Below are 21,283 nucleotides of genomic sequence, written 5' to 3'. Positions count from 1 at the left end.
TAGATGAATGCTTATTAGCCTTTGTCAGTATGTACTTTTGCAAAGTGTCGCTGTGGCGCAATCAGTTAGTGTGTAAGGCTATTAACCAAAAGGTTGGTGGTTCAATCCCACCCAGGGACTTAATTGACCTTGTTATCAGATTTTGGTGATCTTTAAGTAGACAAGTCAAAATTTCAAACCCCCTGTTATGGTGTAGGGTACCTGGCCTTCTCTGATGTAATCAGAGTTAGATTTGATTCAGTAATTTTATAAAAACAGCTAGGAAGCACAATTTAGCAGTGGGTTGCAGAGAAAAAGAAATATGCTGGCAGAAAAATCCAATTGAGTGATTAAACAGCTCTTCATTTTCTGGCTTTATTTTTATGCTAACTAATTTGTTCTCTGAAAAGTGTCCACAAAGCCAAGTATCTGATTAACATCTTTGTAGGGATGGTTTTTCACCTATTACTAAATTAAACTTGCTTCATTGGAAAGGCAGCAAGATGCATCCTCATTTCAATATCTACTGAAATAATACAGGTTGACACCAGGAAACATTAACGCCACTGCATCCTTGCTGCTTTCTCATGTGGAAGTCTGTTTAATGTGAAAACAAGGTGATATCTAATTAGCACACAGGTAAGGAATTAAGAAAATCTTTATTTAAGGGTGAAGATGTTTCTCACAAAATCGTTGCCCCAATGCATCATTGAAATTCAAGCTGGAAAGATGATTTTAATATATCACTTGTACATTTTGTATTGCTCTTCTGGTGACAATGTAGTTTGCTTTTGTCAATTACCATTTTAATAATCGGGTAAAGAAAATTAATTGGATTTTTGAAAGAAAACAATACTGTCAATATACTATTAAAACAAATTAAAATGGTAAAAGTTATTGTACTTTAAGTAAAAATAAAAGAGCAAAAATATCAATCCCAGTTTTGGATTACTTTAATTAACAAAAAAAAATGCATATAGCAGAGGATAGTTTCAATCTGCCTACCTCTGGGTTATGGACCCAGCATGCTTCCATTACAGTACTCTGCTGCACATGTAAGTGCAAGAGATCCTGAAGCACTCACTCATCATGGGAAAGTACCAATGTGTTTCTTCATTGGTTGATGGAAGAAACATCTTACAAAAACTCTCCAGATTATTGACTATTTAAAGTTTTTCTAGGAAACGTTCTAGATGAATGCTTATTAGTCTTTGTCAGTATGTACTTTTTGCAAAGTGTCTCTGTGGCGCAATCGGTTAGTGTGTTCAGCTATTAATCAAAAGGTTGGTGGTTCAATCCCACCCAGGGACGTAATTGACCTTGTGATCAGATTTTGGTGATATTTAAGTAGACAAGTCAAAATTTCGAAAACCCCTGTTATGGTGTAGGGTACCTGGCCTTCTCTGATGTAATCAGAGTTAGATTTGATTCAGTGATTTTATAAAAACAGCTAGGAAGCACAATTTAGCAGTGGGTTGCAGAGAAAAAGAAATATGCTGGCAAAAAAATCCAATTGACTGATTAAACAGCTCTTCATTTTCTGGCTTTATTTTTATGCTAACAAATTTGTTCTCTGAAAAGTGTCCACAAAGCCAAGTATCTGATTAACATCTTTGTAGGGATGGTTTTTCACCTATTACTAAATTAAACTTGCTTCATTGGAAAGGCAGCAAGATGCATCCTCATTTCAATATCTACTGAAATAATACAGGTTGACACAAGGAAACATTAACGCCACTGCATCCTTGCTGCTTTCTCATGTGGAAGTCTGTTTAATGTGAAAACAAGGTGATATCTAATTAGCACACAGGTAAGGAATTAAGAAAATCTTTATTTAAGGGTGAAGATGTTTCTCACAAAATCGTTGCCCCAATGCATCATTGAAATTCAAGCTGGAAAGATGATTTTAATATATCACTTGTACATTTTGTATTGCTCTTCTGGTGACAATGTAGTTTGCTTTTGTCAATTACCATTTTAATAATCGGGTAAAGAAAATTAATTGGATTTTTGAAAGAAAACAATACTGTCAATATACTATTAAAACAAATTAAAATGGTAAAAGTTATTGTACTTTAAGTAAAAATAAAAGAGCAAAAATATCAATCCCAGTTTTGGATTACTTTAATTAACAAAAAAAAAATGCATATAGCAGAGGATAGTTTCAATCTGCCTACCTCTGGGTTATGGACCCAGCATGCTTCCATTACAGTACTCTGCTGCACATGTAAGTGCAAGAGATCCTGAAGCACTCACTCATCATGGGAAAGTACCAATGTGTTTCTTCATTGGTTGATGGAAGAAACATCATACAAAAACTCTCCACATTATTGACTTTTTAAAATGTTTCTAGGAATCGTTCTAGATGAATGCTTATTAGCCTTTGTCAGTATGTACTTTTGCAAAGTGTCACTGTGGCGCAATCAGTTAGTGTGTAAGGCTATTAACCAAAAGGTTGGTGGTTCAATCCCACCCAGGGACTTAATTGACATTGTTATCAGATTTTGGTGATCTTTAAGTAGACAAGTCAAAATTTCAAACCCCCTGTTATGGTGTAGGGTACCTGGCCTTCTCTGATGTAATCAGAGTTAGATTTGATTCAGTGATTTTATAAAAACAGCTAGGAAGCACAATTTAGCAGTGGGTTGCAGAGAAAAAGAAATATGCTGGCAGAAAAATCCAATTGAGTGATTAAACAGCTCTTCATTTTCTGGCTTTATTTTTATGCTAACTAATTTGTTCTCTGAAAAGTGTCCACAAAGCCAAGTATCTGATTAACATATTTGTAGGGATGGTTTTTCACCTATTACTAAATTAAACTTGCTTCATTGGAAAGGCAGCAAGATGCATCCTCATTTCAATATCTACTGAAATAATACAGGTTGACACCAGGAAACATTAACGCCACTGCATCCTTGCTGCTTTCTCATGTGGAAGTCTGTTTAATGTGAAAACAAGGTGATATCTAATTAGCACACAGGTAAGGAATTAAGAAAATCTTTATTTAAGGGTGAAGATGTTTCTCACAAAATCGTTGCCCCAATGCATCATTGAAATTCAAGCTGGAAAGATGATTTTAATATATCACTTGTACATTTTGTATTGCTCTTCTGGTGACAATGTAGTTTGTTTTTGTCAATTACCATTTTAATAATAGGGTAAAGAAAATTAAGTGGATTTTTGAAAGAAAACAATACTGTCAATATACTATTAAAACAAATTAAAATGGTAAAAGTTATTGTACTTTAAGTAAAAATAAAAGCTAAAATATCAATCCCAGTTTTGGATTACTTTAATGAACAAAAAAAAAATGCATATAGCAAAGGATAGTTTCAATCTGCCTACCTCTGGGTTATGGACCCAGCATGCTTCCATTGCAGTACTCTGCTGCACATGTAAGTGCAAGAGATCCTGAAGCACTCACTCATCATGCGAAAGTACCAATGTGTTTCTTCATTGGTTGCTGGAAGAAACATCTTACAAAAACTCTCCAGATTATTGACTTTTTAAAGTTTTTCTAGGAAACGTTCTAGATGAATGCTTATTAGTCTTTGTCAGTATGTACTTTTTGCAAAGTGTCTCTGTGGCACAATCGGTTAGTGTGTTCAGCTATTAATCAAAAGGTTGGTGGTTCAATCCCACCCAGGGACGTAATTGACCTTGTGATCAGATTTTGGTGATATTTAAGTAGACAAGTCAAAATTGCAAACCCCCTCTTATGGTGTAGGGTACCTGGCCTTCTCTGATGTAATCAGAGTTAGATTTGTTTAAGTGATTTTATAAAAAATCAGCTAGGAAGCACAATTTAGCAGTGGGTTGCAGAGAAAAAGAAAAATGCTGGCAGAAAAATCCAATTGAGTGATTAAACAGCTCTTCATTTTCTGGCTTTATTTTTATGATAACAAATTTGTTCTCTGAAAAGTGTCCACAAAGCCAAGTATCTGATTAACATCTTTGTAGGGATGGTTTTTCACCTATTACTAAATTAAACTTGCTTCATTGGAAAGGCAGCAAGATGCATCCTCATTTCAATATCTACGGAAATAATACAGGTTGACACCAGGAAACATTAACGCCACTGCATCTTTGCTGTTTTCTCATGTGGAAGTCTGTTTAATGTGAAAACAAGGTGATATCTAATTAGCACACAGGTAAGGAATTAAGAAAATCTTTATTTAAGGGTGAAGATGTTTCTCACAAAATCGTTGCCCCAATGCATCATTGAAATTCAAGCTGGAAAGATGATTTTAATATATCACTTGTACATTTTGTATTGCTCTTCTGGTGACAATGTAGTTTGTTTTTGTCAATTACCATTTTAATAATCGGGTAAAGAAAATTAATTGGATTTTTGAAAGAAAACAATACTGTCAATATACTATTAAAACAAATTAAAATGGTAAAAGTTATTGTACTTTAAGTAAAAATAAAAGAGCAAAAATATCAATCCCAGTTTTGGATTACTTTAATTAACAAAAAAAATTGCATATAGCAGAGGATAGTTTCAATCTGCCTACCTCTGGGTTATGGACCCAGCATGCTTCCATTACAGTACTCTGCTGCACATGTAAGTGCAAGAGATCCTGAAGCACTCACTCATCATGGGAAAGTACCAATGTGTTTCTTCATTGGTTGATGGAAGAAACATCTTACAAAAACTCTCCACATTATTGACTTTTTAAAATGTTTCTAGGAATCGTTCTAGATGAATGCTTATTAGCCTTTGTCAGTATGTACTTTTGCAAAGTGTCGCTGTGGCGCAATCAGTTAGTGTGTAAGGCTATTAACCAAAAGGTTGGTGGTTCAATCCCACCCAGGGACTTAATTGACCTTGTTATCAGATTTTGGTGATCTTTAAGTAGACAAGTCAAAATTTCAAACCCCCTGTTATGGTGTAGGGTACCTGGCCTTCTCTGATGTAATCAGAGTTAGATTTGATTCAGTAATTTTATAAAAACAGCTAGGAAGCACAATTTAGCAGTGGGTTGCAGAGAAAAAGAAATATGCTGGCAGAAAAATCCAATTGAGTGATTAAACAGCTCTTCATTTTCTGGCTTTATTTTTATGCTAACTAATTTGTTCTCTGAAAAGTGTCCACAAAGCCAAGTATCTGATTAACATCTTTGTAGGGATGGTTTTTCACCTATTACTAAATTAAACTTGCTTCATTGGAAAGGCAGCAAGATGCATCCTCATTTCAATATCTACTGAAATAATACAGGTTGACACCAGGAAACATTAACGCCACTGCATCCTTGCTGCTTTCTCATGTGGAAGTCTGTTTAATGTGAAAACAAGGTGATATCTAATTAGCACACAGGTAAGGAATTAAGAAAATCTTTATTTAAGGGTGAAGATGTTTCTCACAAAATCGTTGCCCCAATGCATCATTGAAATTCAAGCTGGAAAGATGATTTTAATATATCACTTGTACATTTTGTATTGCTCTTCTGGTGACAATGTAGTTTGCTTTTGTCAATTACCATTTTAATAATCGGGTAAAGAAAATTAATTGGATTTTTGAAAGAAAACAATACTGTCAATATACTATTAAAACAAATTAAAATGGTAAAAGTTATTGTACTTTAAGTAAAAATAAAAGAGCAAAAATATCAATCCCAGTTTTGGATTACTTTAATTAACAAAAAAAAATGCATATAGCAGAGGATAGTTTCAATCTGCCTACCTCTGGGTTATGGACCCAGCATGCTTCCATTACAGTACTCTGCTGCACATGTAAGTGCAAGAGATCCTGAAGCACTCACTCATCATGGGAAAGTACCAATGTGTTTCTTCATTGGTTGATGGAAGAAACATCTTACAAAAACTCTCCACATTATTGACTTTTTAAAATGTTTCTAGGAATCGTTCTAGATGAATGCTTATTAGCCTTTGTCAGTATGTACTTTTGCAAAGTGTCGCTGTGGCGCAATCAGTTAGTGTGTAAGGCTATTAACCAAAAGGTTGGTGGTTCAATCCCACCCAGGGACTTAATTGACCTTGTTATCAGATTTTGGTGATCTTTAAGTAGACAAGTCAAAATTTCAAACCCCCTGTTATGGTGTAGGGTACCTGGCCTTCTCTGATGTAATCAGAGTTAGATTTGATTCAGTGATTTTATAAAAACAGCTAGGAAGCACAATTTAGCAGTGGGTTGCAGAGAAAAAGAAATATGCTGGCAGAAAAATCCAATTGAGTGATTAAACAGCTCTTCATTTTCTGGCTTTATTTTTATGCTAACTAATTTGTTCTCTGAAAAGTGTCCACAAAGCCAAGTATCTGATTAACATATTTGTAGGGATGGTTTTTCACCTATTACTAAATTAAACTTGCTTCATTGGAAAGGCAGCAAGATGCATCCTCATTTCAATATCTACTGAAATAATACAGGTTGACACCAGGAAACATTAACGCCACTGCATCCTTGCTGCTTTCTCATGTGGAAGTCTGTTTAATGTGAAAACAAGGTGATATCTAATTAGCACACAGGTAAGGAATTAAGAAAATCTTTATTTAAGGGTGAAGATGTTTCTCACAAAATCGTTGCCCCAATGCATCATTGAAATTCAAGCTGGAAAGATGATTTTAATATATCACTTGTACATTTTGTATTGCTCTTCTGGTGACAATGTAGTTTGTTTTTGTCAATTACCATTTTAATAATCGGGTAAAGAAAATTAATTGGATTTTTGAAAGAAAACAATACTGTCAATATACTATTAAAACAAATTAAAATGGTAAAAGTTATTGTACTTTAAGTAAAAATAAAAGAGCAAAAATATCAATCCCAGTTTTGGATTACTTTAATTAACAAAAAAAATGCATATAGCAGAGGATAGTTTCAATCTGCCTACCTCTGGGTTATGGACCCAGCATGCTTCCATTACAGTACTCTGCTGCACATGTAAGTGCAAGAGATCCTGAAGCACTCACTCATCATGGGAAAGTACCAATGTGTTTCTTCATTGGTTGATGGAAGAAACATCTTACAAAAACTCTCCAGATTATTGACTATTTAAAGTTTTTCTAGGAAACGTTCTAGATGAATGCTTATTAGTCTTTGTCAGTATGTACTTTTTGCAAAGTGTCTCTGTGGCGCAATCGGTTAGTGTGTTCAGCTATTAATCAAAAGGTTGGTGGTTCAATCCCACCCAGGGACGTAATTGACCTTGTGATCAGATTTTGGTGATATTTAAGTAGACAAGTCAAAATTTCGAAAACCCCTGTTATGGTGTAGGGTACCTGGCCTTCTCTGATGTAATCAGAGTTAGATTTGATTCAGTGATTTTATAAAAACAGCTAGGAAGCACAATTTAGCAGTGGGTTGCAGAGAAAAAGAAATATGCTGGCAAAAAAATCCAATTGACTGATTAAACAGCTCTTCATTTTCTGGCTTTATTTTTATGCTAACAAATTTGTTCTCTGAAAAGTGTCCACAAAGCCAAGTATCTGATTAACATCTTTGTAGGGATGGTTTTTCACCTATTACTAAATTAAACTTGCTTCATTGGAAAGGCAGCAAGACGCATCCTCATTTCAATATCTACTGAAATAATACAGGTTGACACAAGGAAACATTAACGCCACTGCATCCTTGCTGCTTTCTCATGTGGAAGTCTGTTTAATGTGAAAACAAGGTGATATCTAATTAGCACACAGGTAAGGAATTAAGAAAATCTTTATTTAAGGGTGAAGATGTTTCTCACAAAATCGTTGCCCCAATGCATCATTGAAATTCAAGCTGGAAAGATGATTTTAATATATCACTTGTACATTTTGTATTGCTCTTCTGGTGACAATGTAGTTTGCTTTTGTCAATTACCATTTTAATAATCGGGTAAAGAAAATTAATTGGATTTTTGAAAGAAAACAATACTGTCAATATACTATTAAAACAAATTAAAATGGTAAAAGTTATTGTACTTTAAGTAAAAATAAAAGAGCAAAAATATCAATCCCAGTTTTGGATTACTTTAATTAACAAAAAAAAAATGCATATAGCAGAGGATAGTTTCAATCTGCCTACCTCTGGGTTATGGACCCAGCATGCTTCCATTACAGTACTCTGCTGCACATGTAAGTGCAAGAGATCCTGAAGCACTCACTCATCATGGGAAAGTACCAATGTGTTTCTTCATTGGTTGATGGAAGAAACATCATACAAAAACTCTCCACATTATTGACTTTTTAAAATGTTTCTAGGAATCGTTCTAGATGAATGCTTATTAGCCTTTGTCAGTATGTACTTTTGCAAAGTGTCACTGTGGCGCAATCAGTTAGTGTGTAAGGCTATTAACCAAAAGGTTGGTGGTTCAATCCCACCCAGGGACTTAATTGACATTGTTATCAGATTTTGGTGATCTTTAAGTAGACAAGTCAAAATTTCAAACCCCCTGTTATGGTGTAGGGTACCTGGCCTTCTCTGATGTAATCAGAGTTAGATTTGATTCAGTGATTTTATAAAAACAGCTAGGAAGCACAATTTAGCAGTGGGTTGCAGAGAAAAAGAAATATGCTGGCAGAAAAATCCAATTGAGTGATTAAACAGCTCTTCATTTTCTGGCTTTATTTTTATGCTAACTAATTTGTTCTCTGAAAAGTGTCCACAAAGCCAAGTATCTGATTAACATATTTGTAGGGATGGTTTTTCACCTATTACTAAATTAAACTTGCTTCATTGGAAAGGCAGCAAGATGCATCCTCATTTCAATATCTACTGAAATAATACAGGTTGACACCAGGAAACATTAACGCCACTGCATCCTTGCTGCTTTCTCATGTGGAAGTCTGTTTAATGTGAAAACAAGGTGATATCTAATTAGCACACAGGTAAGGAATTAAGAAAATCTTTATTTAAGGGTGAAGATGTTTCTCACAAAATCGTTGCCCCAATGCATCATTGAAATTCAAGCTGGAAAGATGATTTTAATATATCACTTGTACATTTTGTATTGCTCTTCTGGTGACAATGTAGTTTGTTTTTGTCAATTACCATTTTAATAATAGGGTAAAGAAAATTAAGTGGATTTTTGAAAGAAAACAATACTGTCAATATACTATTAAAACAAATTAAAATGGTAAAAGTTATTGTACTTTAAGTAAAAATAAAAGCTAAAATATCAATCCCAGTTTTGGATTACTTTAATGAACAAAAAAAAAATGCATATAGCAAAGGATAGTTTCAATCTGCCTACCTCTGGGTTATGGACCCAGCAATGCTTCCATTGCAGTACTCTGCTGCACATGTAAGTGCAAGAGATCCTGAAGCACTCACTCATCATGCGAAAGTACCAATGTGTTTCTTCATTGGTTGCTGGAAGAAACATCTTACAAACACTCTCCAGATTATTGACTTTTTAAAGTTTTTCTAGGAAACGTTCTAGATGAATGCTTATTAGTCTTTGTCAGTATATACTTTTTGCAAAGTGTCTCTGTGGCGCAATCGGTTAGTGTGTTCAGCTATTAATCAAAAGGTTGGTGGTTCAATCCCACCCAGGGACGTAATTGACCTTGTGATCAGATTTTGGTGATATTTAAGTAGACAAGTCAAAATTGCAAACCCCCTCTTATGGTGTAGGGTACCTGGCCTTCTCTGATGTAATCAGAGTTAGATTTGATTAAGTGATTTTATAAAAAAAACAGCTAGGAAGCACAATTTAGCAGTGGGTTGCAGAGAAAAAGAAAAATGCTGGCAGAAAAATCCAATTGAGTGATTAAACAGCTCTTCATTTTCTGGCTTTATTTTTATGATAACAAATTTGTTCTCTGAAAAGTGTCCACAAAGCCAAGTATCTGATTAACATCTTTGTAGGGATGGTTTTTCACCTATTACTAAATTAAACTTGCTTCATTGGAAAGGCAGCAAGATGCATCCTCATTTCAATATCTACGGAAATAATACAGGTTGACACCAGGAAACATTAACGCCACTGCATCTTTGCTGTTTTCTCATGTGGAAGTCTGTTTAATGTGAAAACAAGGTGATATCTAATTAGCACACAGGTAAGGAATTAAGAAAATCTTTATTTAAGGGTGAAGATGTTTCTCACAAAATCGTTGCCCCAATGCATCATTGAAATTTAAGCTGGAAAGATGATTTTAATATATCACTTGTACATTTTGTATTGCTCTTCTGGTGACAATGTAGTTTGTTTTTGTCAATTACCATTTTAATAATCGGGTAAAGAAAATTAATTGGATTTTTGAAAGAAAACAATACTGTCAATATACTATTAAAACAAATTAAAATGGTAAAAGTTATTGTACTTTAAGTAAAAATAAAAGAGCAAAAATATCAATCCCAGTTTTGGATTACTTGAATTAACAAAAAAAAATGCATATAGCAGAGGATAGTTTCAATCTGCCTACCTCTGGGTTATGGACCCAGCATGCTTCCATTACAGTACTCTGCTGCACATGTAAGTGCAAGAGATCCTGAAGCACTCACTCATCATGGGAAAGTACCAATGTGTTTCTTCATTGGTTGATGGAAGAAACATCTTACAAAAACTCTCCAGATTATTGACTATTTAAAGTTTTTATAGGAAACGTTCTAGATGAATGCTTATTAGCCTTTGTCAGTATGTACTTTTGCAAAGTGTCGCTGTGGCGCAATCACTTAGTGTGTACGGCTATTAACCAAAAGGTTGGTGGTTCAATCCCACCCAGGGATGTAATTGACCTTGTTATCAGATTTTTTTGATCTTTAAGTAGACAAGTCAAAATTTCGAAAACCCCTGTTATGGTGTAGGGTACCTGGCCTTCTCTGATGTAATCAGAGTTAGATTTGATTCAGTGATTTTATAAAAACAGCTAGGAAGCACAATTTAGCAGTGGGTTGCAGAGAAAAAGAAATATGCTGGCAGAAAAATCCAATTGAGTGATTAAACAGCTCTTCATTTTCTGGCTTTATTTTTATGATAACAAATTTGTTCTCTGAAAAGTGTCCACAAAGCCAAGTATCTGATTAACATCTTTGTAGGGATGGTTTTTCACCTATTACTAAATTAAACTTGCTTCATTGGAAAGGCAGCAAGATGCATCCTCATTTCAATGTCTACGGAAATAATACAGGTTGACACCAGGAAACATTAACGCCACTGCATCTTTGCTGTTTTCTCATGTGGAAGTCTGTTTAATGTGAAAACAAGGTGATATCTAATTAGCACACAGGTAAGGAATTAAGAAAATCTTTATTTAAGGGTGAAGATGTTTCTCACAAAATCGTTGCCCCAATGCATCATTGAAATTCAAGCTGGAAAGATGATTTTAATATATCACTTGTACATTTTGTATTGCTCTTCTGGTGACAATGTAGTTTGTTTTTTGTCAATTACCATTTTAATAATCGGGTAAAGAAAATTAAGTGGATTTTTGAAAGAAAACAATACTGTCAATTATAAGGGCACGGTCGTGCCCTTATTTTAAGGCTGAATCGAACAAACGGAATTCTCCCATAGGGAACTTCTGAGATGGGGGCATGGTGTTTGAGGGGCTACACCTCAAAACTGATAGGACGTACTGAGCTGAAATTTGGCATGGACGCGTAGAATCGTCACCCGCTGCTGCAGGCCAAATTTCAGGGCAAAATAATAAAAAATGAGGAATTGGGAGTAAGCTAAAGTTCCAACTGTCAGTTTTTTTCTGCCACTCCCTCTGTGGCTTTTTGACAACGTTTTCCTATAGAGTGAATGAAGATTTTTTTGGGAAGGCATAACTCAATATAGAGGACGAATTAAGACTTGGGGTTTGTTTTACTAGATAGAGTATGCCCCAGTGTAGTGCCTTTTGGGGTTGTGGTTTTTCAGAAAGTTATAGGGTTTTTTTAATTAAGAGAAATATGCCCCATTATAGAGATAGGGCATTTCAATTTATTGCGCCTGCGCAGTGACCGCCAGCAGGGGGTGTACAGAGAGTAGCTCTGGCAGTTGGGCACGAGGAGACAGAGCGGGAAGGAGTCACGTGGAGCTGCAGGAGGACAGCCAGCGGTTCCCGGCGTGTGAGTTCATTGAGGTCCATGAAGCGGGAGGAGATCGCCGGAGCTGCGTAGCACTGGGTGAGTTCTGTCAGGCAGCCCACCGCTGTGTACCCAGCTTCCACTTCTCCCCCGCGTGTCCGGCCACCCTCCCCTCTCGCCCGCCCGGCCACCCTCCCCTCCCGCCCGCCCGCCCGCCCGCTCGCCCGCTCGCCCGCCCGCTTGCCCGCTGTGTGCCCGGCCGCCCGCCGGACCTTCCCTGGTGGCTGCCTGCATCTCCTCCCCGCGTCTGTGGTGCGGCTGGCAGTAGGAGGCGTCTCGGGCAGCTGTGTCCGGCCACTCCTCCCTCCTCCTCCTCCCGCTGTGTCCGGCCCTCCCTCCCTGCAGTATGCGGTATTTATCAAGGTCTCTATGGTCACCAGTCACCCCCCCTTCCCCCTCTCGCCCTCCCTGCTGTGTGTCCGTCTCCCCCCCCTGCTGTGTGTCCGTCGCCCCCCCCCTTGCCCTCCCTGCTGTGTGTCCCCCCCTCCTCCCTGCAGTGTGTTCCCCCCCGCGCCCTCCCTGCTGTGTGTCCGGCCACCCTCCCCTCCTCCCGCTGTGTCCGGCCACCCTCCCCTCCTCCCGCTGTGTCCGGCCACCCCCCCTCCTGCTGTGTCCGGCCACCCCCCCCCTCTCGCTGTGTCCGTCCACCCCCTACCTCCCGCTGTGTCCGGCCACCCCCCCCTCCCGCTGTGACCGGCCACCCCCCCCACTCCCGCTGTGTCTGGCCACCCCCCCCCCCTCCCGCTGTGTCCGGCCACCCTCCCCTCCTCCCGCTGTGTCCGGCCACCCTCCCCTCCTTCCGCTGTGTCCGGCCACCCCCCCCTCCCGCTGTGTCCGGCCACCCCCCCTCCCGCTGTGTCCGTCCACCCCCCCCTCCCGCTGTGTCCGTCCACCCCCCCTCCCGCTGTGTCCGGCCACCCCCCCTCCTCCCGCTGTGTCCGGCCACCCCCCCCTCCTCCCGCTGTGTCCGGCCACCCCCCCTCCTCCCGCTGTGTCCGTCCACCCCCCCTCCTCCTCTCTGCTGTGTGTCCGTTCTCCCCCCGCCCTCCCTGCTGTGTGTCCGTCCCCCCCCGCCCTCCCTGCAGCGCCTGACACACGCACACACAGCGCCTGACACACACGCACACACGCAGCACCTGACACACACACACAGACGCAGCACCGGACACTCACACGGACCTGACACACACGCACACACTCACACGCAGCGCCTGACACACACAGACACGCAGCGCCTGACACACACAGACACGCAGCGCCTGACACACACACACTCACGCACCTGACACACACACTCACGCACCTGACACACACACACACACTCACGCACCTGACACACACACACTCACGCACCTGACACACGCACACTCACGCACCTGACACACGCACACGGCACGCAGCACCTGACACACACACAGCACCTGACACACACACACACACACACGCAGCACCTGACACACAGACATGCAGCGCCTGACACACACACGCAGACACGCAGCACCTGACACACACACGCAGACACGCAGCACCTGACACACACACACACACGCAGCACCTGACACACACACGCAGACATGCAGCACCTGACACACACACGCAGACACGCAGCACCTGACACACACACGCAGACACGCAGCACCTGACACAGACACGCAGCACCTGACACACACACACATACGCAGCACCTGACACACACACACAGCACCTGACACACACACACGCAGCACCTGACACAGACATGCAGCGCCTGACACACACACGCAGACATGCAGCACCTGACACACACATGCAGCACCTGACAGACACACACACACACACACACACACACACATGCAGCACCTGACACACCCACACACACAGACATGCAGCACCTGACACACCCACACACACACGCAGCACCTGACACACATACATACATGTGGCATTTAACGCACACACGCACAGCACCTGACACACAATCATATACACTCAGAGCACCTAACACACACATACACTCGCAGCACCTCACACACACTCGTATACACACGCAGCACCTGCCACTCACACATATATACACATGTAGCACCTGCCACTCCCACATACATGAACAGCACCTAACACACACATATATACATGCAGCACCTGACACACACATACACGTGCAGCACCTGACAGTCACACACATACAGATGCGACACAAACACATACACGCTCAACACCTGACACCCACGTGGCAGCTGACACATACAAATGCAGCACCTGAGATACACACATATACACGTGCAGCACCTGAGACACACACATACACGTACAGCACCTGACACACACACACATGTATGTACACGCGCGGCTCCAGGCACACACATACGTACGTACACACGCGGAATTTAAAACACACACACACTTACACGTGCGGCACCTGACACACATGTACGAACACGCGTGGCTCCTGACACACACACACGCGTGGCTCCTGACACACACACACACACACACACATGTACGAACACGCTCGGCTCCTGACACACACACGTATATACGTATACGCACGGCACCTGACACCTACACGTATGTACGTATACGCACGGCTCCTGACACCCACACGCATGTACACGCGCGGCTCCTGGCACACACACACACACACACGTACGTACACGCGCGGCACCTGACACACGCCTGTACGTACACACATGCACAGCACCTGACATACACACATGTAGGTACGCGCCACCTGACACACACACACACACACACGTACACGCACGACACTTGACACACACGTACGTACACGCACGGCACTGACACGTATGTACGTGCACGGCACCTGACAATCACGTACATACTAGTGATGAGTGGGTTCGGTTCGTCGGAATCCGAACCCCCCGAACTTCACCCATTTTACACGGGTCCGAGGCAGGTTCGAACCTTCCCGCCTTGCTCGGCTAGCCCGAGCGCGCACGAACGTCATCATCCCGCTGTCGGATTCTCGCGAGATTCGGATGTCTGCATTCGTGGAAAGGGATCCCATGTGTAAACATGGGACCCCTTTCAGTCCGTCTGGTCCGGGTGTTCGGTTTGTTGTTTTGCCAAGTACGTGGATTTAATCTGGAACCTGGATCAGGTGAGTATAATTATCTTTTATTTTCAGGTACCCGTGGATTCTACTTGGAGAAGAGGACCGACTGCTTCATGTCAACATAGGTAAGTATGTGTGTGTCGGCAGGTGGGAAATAAAGTTATACTTTCACGGTGTCTGTGTCCTGTTTTTATTTGGGTATTTTTCCCCCAGTAGAACTACAGGTACCAGCGGGCCCGTTTTTCTCCTGCATGCTGGTACTTGTGGTTCTCCAAGTACCAGCTTGCGGGGGAGGCTTGCTGGGACTTGTAGTACTACTAGAAAAAACAATATTCTTTAAATTTTCTCAAGGCTATCAGCCTCCCATCCGCAGCCCTTGGATGGGGGGGACAGCCTCGGGCTTCACCCCTGGCCCTTAGGTGGCTGGGGGGGGGACCCCTTGATTGAAGGGGTCCCCACTCCCCCAGGGTACCCCGGCCAGGGGTGACTAGTTGGATATTTAATGCCACGGCCGCAGGGCACTGTATAAAAGTGACCCCCGGCTGTGGCATTATCTGTCCAGCTAGTGGAGCCCGATGCTGGTGTAAAAAATACGGGGGACCCCTACTCTTTTTGTCCCCCGTATTTTTTGCACCAGCACCAGGCGCAGAGCCCGGTGCTGGTTTTAAAAATACGGGGGATCCCCTGTCCGTTTTTCCCCCGGATTTTTAGAACCAGGACCGGCTCGAAGAGCCCGAGGCTGGTTATGCTTTGGAGGGGGGACCCACGCAATTTTTTTTTCGGGTTTTTCACATTCCATTTAAAAAATAAATAATATTTTAAAAAATATATAAATAATACTTGTGCCTCCAAAAAAGACAAACCAAGTACCTAATCCCTTCTAATATAAATAGATATGCTATTACCAAAAAAAAAAACTGCATAAAAAAAAACATGTTTTTAAAAATTTTTTATTAGATTCCGCCAGCAAAGTGTGGCGGATTGAAAATGACGAATTTACTGTTTAAAAGCACTGTTGTCGAATTTACAAACTTCAATTGAATATACTTTTGTCGAATTGCCGCATTTGTACCATTGCAGAAAAGTCGAATTTGTCAAATGTCGAATTTTAAAGTCGAATTTTGAAAGCCTGTAAGAATAGGCTCCGTCCCCTTCTACCCCTGTACCTTGCTCTCTCCTGTCTGTGCTCTCTCCCGTCTGTAGGACTAGGCCCCGCCCCCTTCTTACCCTCCTGTGACTGCTCTCTCCTGACAAGTGGACCAGGCCTGCCCCCTACACGCTGCTGGTGTCTTCATTGTTACTTGGTCTGGAGCTCCGTTGGGGAGAGAACTCACGTGAGCTCATTAAGAATGAGGAACTGGGATGTTTTAATTTTATTGTGAGTAGTGTAGTGTGGTGATGTAGTATGTTGTATGGGGGGTATAGTGTAATTATGAAGTGCAGCATATGGGAGGGCTGTAGCATAGTGATGTAGTGTGGCATATGGGGGGTGGTAGCGCATAGGCGTGCGTACAGGGGGTGCCTGGTGCGCACAGGCACTCCCTAATGTCCAGCACCGCTGCACGCCACGCTTGAGTAGCACAGTGATCGCTGAGTGTGTGATCGGTGGAGCCTAGCCTGCAGCTCATTTCCGTACCTCCCACCACCGCTGCACCCGACCCCCCTCTGCCTGCTGCTAATACTATGCTGAGTGCATTCGTCGGCGGCCTCACTGGGGGGACTGGCGTCACCTTGCAATGTGACGTGGTGATGTCCGCCCATGCTCTCCTCCCGCCCACCTGTGCTTTCCTCCTGCTGCGGTCTCTCAGTCCTAGTGTGCCGCGGCCGCCACACCACTGGCAGTGTTCCTCTAGGAGGGACTGGGAGCTGCTGGCAGACACATTCTGCTGAGACTTACTTGTCAGTGCGGGTTCCGGACGGCAGGCGGCGGGTGGGAGGGCAGACGGGGAGCAGGTGTCACAAGGAGTGTGTGGGTAACTAATTAACAATACTTCCGCTCAACGTGGCACTGCTGGTCCTTCATCTCCCATGTCTCTTCACCAGGTGGCGGGCGGCCCGGAAATTAAGTGATGTGTTGTGCAGCAGTCAGTGTGAAGTGACTGTGAGTAACACTGGTGGTGCTGATGATGCTGCTGCAGAATCTGGAAGCAATTAATTCATAAATATAATGTACTCTATCAGTGTTTCTCTGACGTCCTAGTGGATGCTGGGAACTCCGTAAGGACCATGGGGATTAGCGGCTCCGCAGGATACTGGGCACAAAAGTAAAGCTTTAGGACTACCTGGTGTGCACTGGCTCCTCCCCCTATTACAATCCTCCAAGCCTCAGTTAGATTTTTGTGCCCGGCCGAGAAGGGTGCACACTAGGGGCTCTCCTGAGCTTCTTAGTGAAAGTTTTGTTTTAGGTTTTTTATTTTCAGTGAGACCTGCTGGCAACAGGCTCACTGCATCGAGGGACTAAGGGGAGAAGAAGCGAACTCACCTGCGTGCAGAGTGGATTGGGCTTCTTAGGCTACTGGACACCATTAGCTCCAGAGGGACCGAACACAGGCCCAGCCTCGGAGCTCGGTCCCAGAGCCGCGCCGCCGGCCCCCTTACAGAGCCAGAAGCAAGAAGAGGTCCGGAAAATCGGCGGCAGAAGACATCCTGTCTTCACCAAGGTAGCGCACAGCACTGCAGCTGTGCGCCATTGCTCCTCAGCACACTTCACACTTCGGTCACTGAGGGTGCAGGGCGCTAGGGGGGGGCGCCCTGAGCAGCAATAGAAACACCTTGGCTGGCGAAAATACATCACATATAGCCCCCAGGGCTATATGGATGAATTTTAACCCCTGGCAGATTCCACAGAAAAACGTGAGAAAAGGCCGCCGAGAAGGGGGCGGAGCCTATCTCCTCAGCACACTGGCGCCATTTTCTCTCACAGCGCCGTTGGAGGGAAACTCCCTGGCTCTCCCCTGCAGTTACTACACTACAGAAAGGGGTTAAAAAAGAGAGGGGGGCACTAATTAGGCGTAGTATAACAATACAGCAGCTATAAGGGGAAAAACACTTATATAAGGTTATCCCTGTATATATATATATATATATATAGCGCTCTGGTGTGTGCTGGCATACTCTCCCTCTGTCTCCCCAAAGGGCTAGTGGGGTCCTGTCCTCTATCAGAGCATTCCCTGTGTGTGTGCTGTGTGTCGGTACGATTGTGTCGACATGTATGAGGAGGAAAATGGTGTGGAGGCGGAGCAATTGCCTGTAATGGAGTTGTCACCCCCTAGGGAGTCGACACCTGAGTGGCTGAGCTTATGGAAGGAATTACGTGACAGTGTCAGCTCTTTACAAAAGATTGATGACATGAGACAGCCGGCTACTCAGCCTGTGCCTGTCCAGGTGTCTCAAAAGCCATCAGGGGCTCTAAAACGCCCGTTACCGCAGATGGCAGATACAGACGCCGACACGGATACTGATTCCAGTGTCGACGATTAAGAGACGAATGTGACTTCCAGTAGGGCCACACGTTACATGATTGAGGCTATGGAAAATGTTTTTACACATTTCTGATAATACCAGTACCACTAAAAAGGGTATTATGTTGGGTGAGAAAAAACTGCCTGTAGTTTTTCCTGCATCTGAGGAATTAAATGAAGTGTGTGATGATGCGTGGGTTTCCCCCGATAAAAACTGTTAATTCCTAAAAAGTTATTAGCATCATACCCCTTCCCGCCAGAGGATAGGGCACATTGGGAAACACCCCCTAGGGTGAATAAAGCGCTCACACGCTTGTCTAAACAGGTGGCACTACCGTCCCCGGATACGGCCGCCCTTAAGGAACCTGCTGACAGAAAGCAGTAAAATATCCTAAAATGTATATACACTCACACGGGTGTGATACTGCGACCAGCAATCGCCTCAGCCTGGATGTGCAGTGCTGGGGTGGCTTGGTCGGATTCCCTGACTGACAATATTGATACCCTAGATAGGGACAGTATATTACTGACTATAGAGCATTTAAAAGATGCTTTCTATATATGCGTTGTGCACAGAGGGATATTTGCCGACTGGCATCAAGAGTAAGTGCGCTGTCCATTTCTGCCAGAAGAGGGTTATGGACAAGACAGTGGTCAGGTGATGCTGATTCCAAAAGGCATATGGAAGTATCGCCTTATAAAAGGGAGGAGTTATTTGGGGTAGGTCTAACAGACCTGGTGGCCACGGCAACGGCTGGGAAATCCACATTTTTACCCCAGGTAGCCTCTCAACATAAGAAGACGCCGTATTATCAGGCGCAGTCCTTTGGGCCCCATAAGGGCAAGCGGGCAAAAGGCTCCTCATTTCTGCCCCGTGGCAGAGGGAGAGGAAAAAGGCTGCAGCAAACAGCCAGTTCCCAGGAACAGAAACGGTGGGGGCCCGTCTCATAAATTTCAGCGTGCAGTGGGCTCACTCACAGGTGGACCCCTGGATCCTTCAGGTGGTATCTCAGGGGTACAAATTGGAATTTGAGACGTCTCCCCTTCGCCGTTTTCCTAAAGTCTGCTTTACCGACGTCTCCCTCCGACAGGGAGGCGGTATGGGAAGCCATTCACAAGCTGTATTCCCAGCAGGTGATAATCAAGGTACCCCTCCTACAACAGGGAAAGGGGTATTATTCCACGCTGTTTGTGGTACCGAAGCCGGACGGCTCGGTGAGACCTAATTTAAATCTGAAATCCTTGAACACTTACATACAAAGGTTCAAATTCAAGATGGAGTCACTCAGAGCGGTGATGGCAAACCGGGAAGAAGGGGATTATATGGTGTCTCTGGACATCAAGGATACTTATCTCCATGTCCCAAATTACCCTTCTCACCAAGGGTACCTCAGGTTTGTGGTACAGAACTGTCACTATCAGTTTCAGACGCTGCCGTTTGGTTTGTCCACGGCACCCCGGGTCTTTACCAAAGTAATGGCCGAAATGATGATACTCCTTCGAAGGAAGGGAGTTTTAATTATCCCTTACTTGGACGATCTCCGGATAAGGGCAAGATCCAGGGAACAGTTGGTAGTCGGGGTAGCACTATCTCAGGTAGTGTTGCGGCAGCACGGTTGGATTCTTAATATTCCAAAATCGCAGCTGATTCCGACGACACGTCTTCTATTCCTAAGGATGATCCTGGACACAGTCCAGAAAATAAGAATTTACTTACCGATAATTCTATTTCTCATAGTCCGTAGTGGATGCTGGGGACTCCGAAAGGACCATGGGGAATAGCGGCTCCGCAGGAGACTGGGCACAAAGTAAAAGCTTTAGGACTAGCTGGTGTGCACTGGCTCCTCCCCCTATGACCCTCCTCCAAGCCTCAGTTAGGATACTGTGCCCGGACGAGCGTACACAATAAGGAAGGATTTTGAATCCCGGGTAAGACTCATACCAGCCACACCAATCACACCGTACAACTTGTGATCTGAACCCAGTTAACAGCATGATAACAGAAGGAGCCTCTGAAAAGATGGCTCACAACAACAATAACCCGATTTTTGTAACAATAACTATGTACAAGTAATGCAGACAATCCGCACTTGGGATGGGCGCCCAGCATCCACTACAGACTATGAGAAATAGAATTATCGGTAAGTAAATTCTTATTTTCTCTAACGTCCTAGTGGATGCTGGGGACTCCGAAAGGACCATGGGGATTATACCAAAGCTCCCAACCGGGTGGGAGAGTGCGGATGACTCTGCAGCACCGAATGAGAGAACTCCAGGTCCTCCTCAGCCAGGGTATCAAATTTGTAGAATTTAGCAAACATGTTTTCCCCTGACCAAGTAGCTGCTCGGCAAAGTTGTAAAGCCGAGACCCCTCGGGCAGCCGCCCAAGATGAGCCCACTTTCCGTGTGGAATGGGCTTTTACAGATTTTGGCTGTGGCAGGCCTGCCACAGAATGTGCAAGCTGAATTGTACTACAAATCCAACGAGCAATCGTCTGCTTAGAAGCAGGAGCACCCAGCTTGCTGGGTGCATACAGGATAAACAGCGAATCAGATTTTCTGACTCCAGCCGTCCTGGAAACATATATTTTCAGGGCCCTGACTACGTCCAGCAACTTGGAATCCTCCAAGTCCCTAGTAGCCGCAGGCACCACATATGAAAAATTAGGTAAGGGCTTTTATAGGATAAAGCCGCCAATTCTGAGACACGATGTACAGAGAGCCAACGTAAAAAATAACAATGTTTATTAATAAAACATATAAAAAGATTAA

The sequence above is a fragment of the Pseudophryne corroboree genome, unplaced genomic scaffold (genome assembly GCF_028390025.1).
Source record: "Pseudophryne corroboree isolate aPseCor3 unplaced genomic scaffold, aPseCor3.hap2 scaffold_316, whole genome shotgun sequence".
Taxonomy (NCBI): Eukaryota; Metazoa; Chordata; class Amphibia; order Anura; family Myobatrachidae; genus Pseudophryne; species Pseudophryne corroboree.
Note: the sequence above shows the minus strand (reverse complement) of the source record.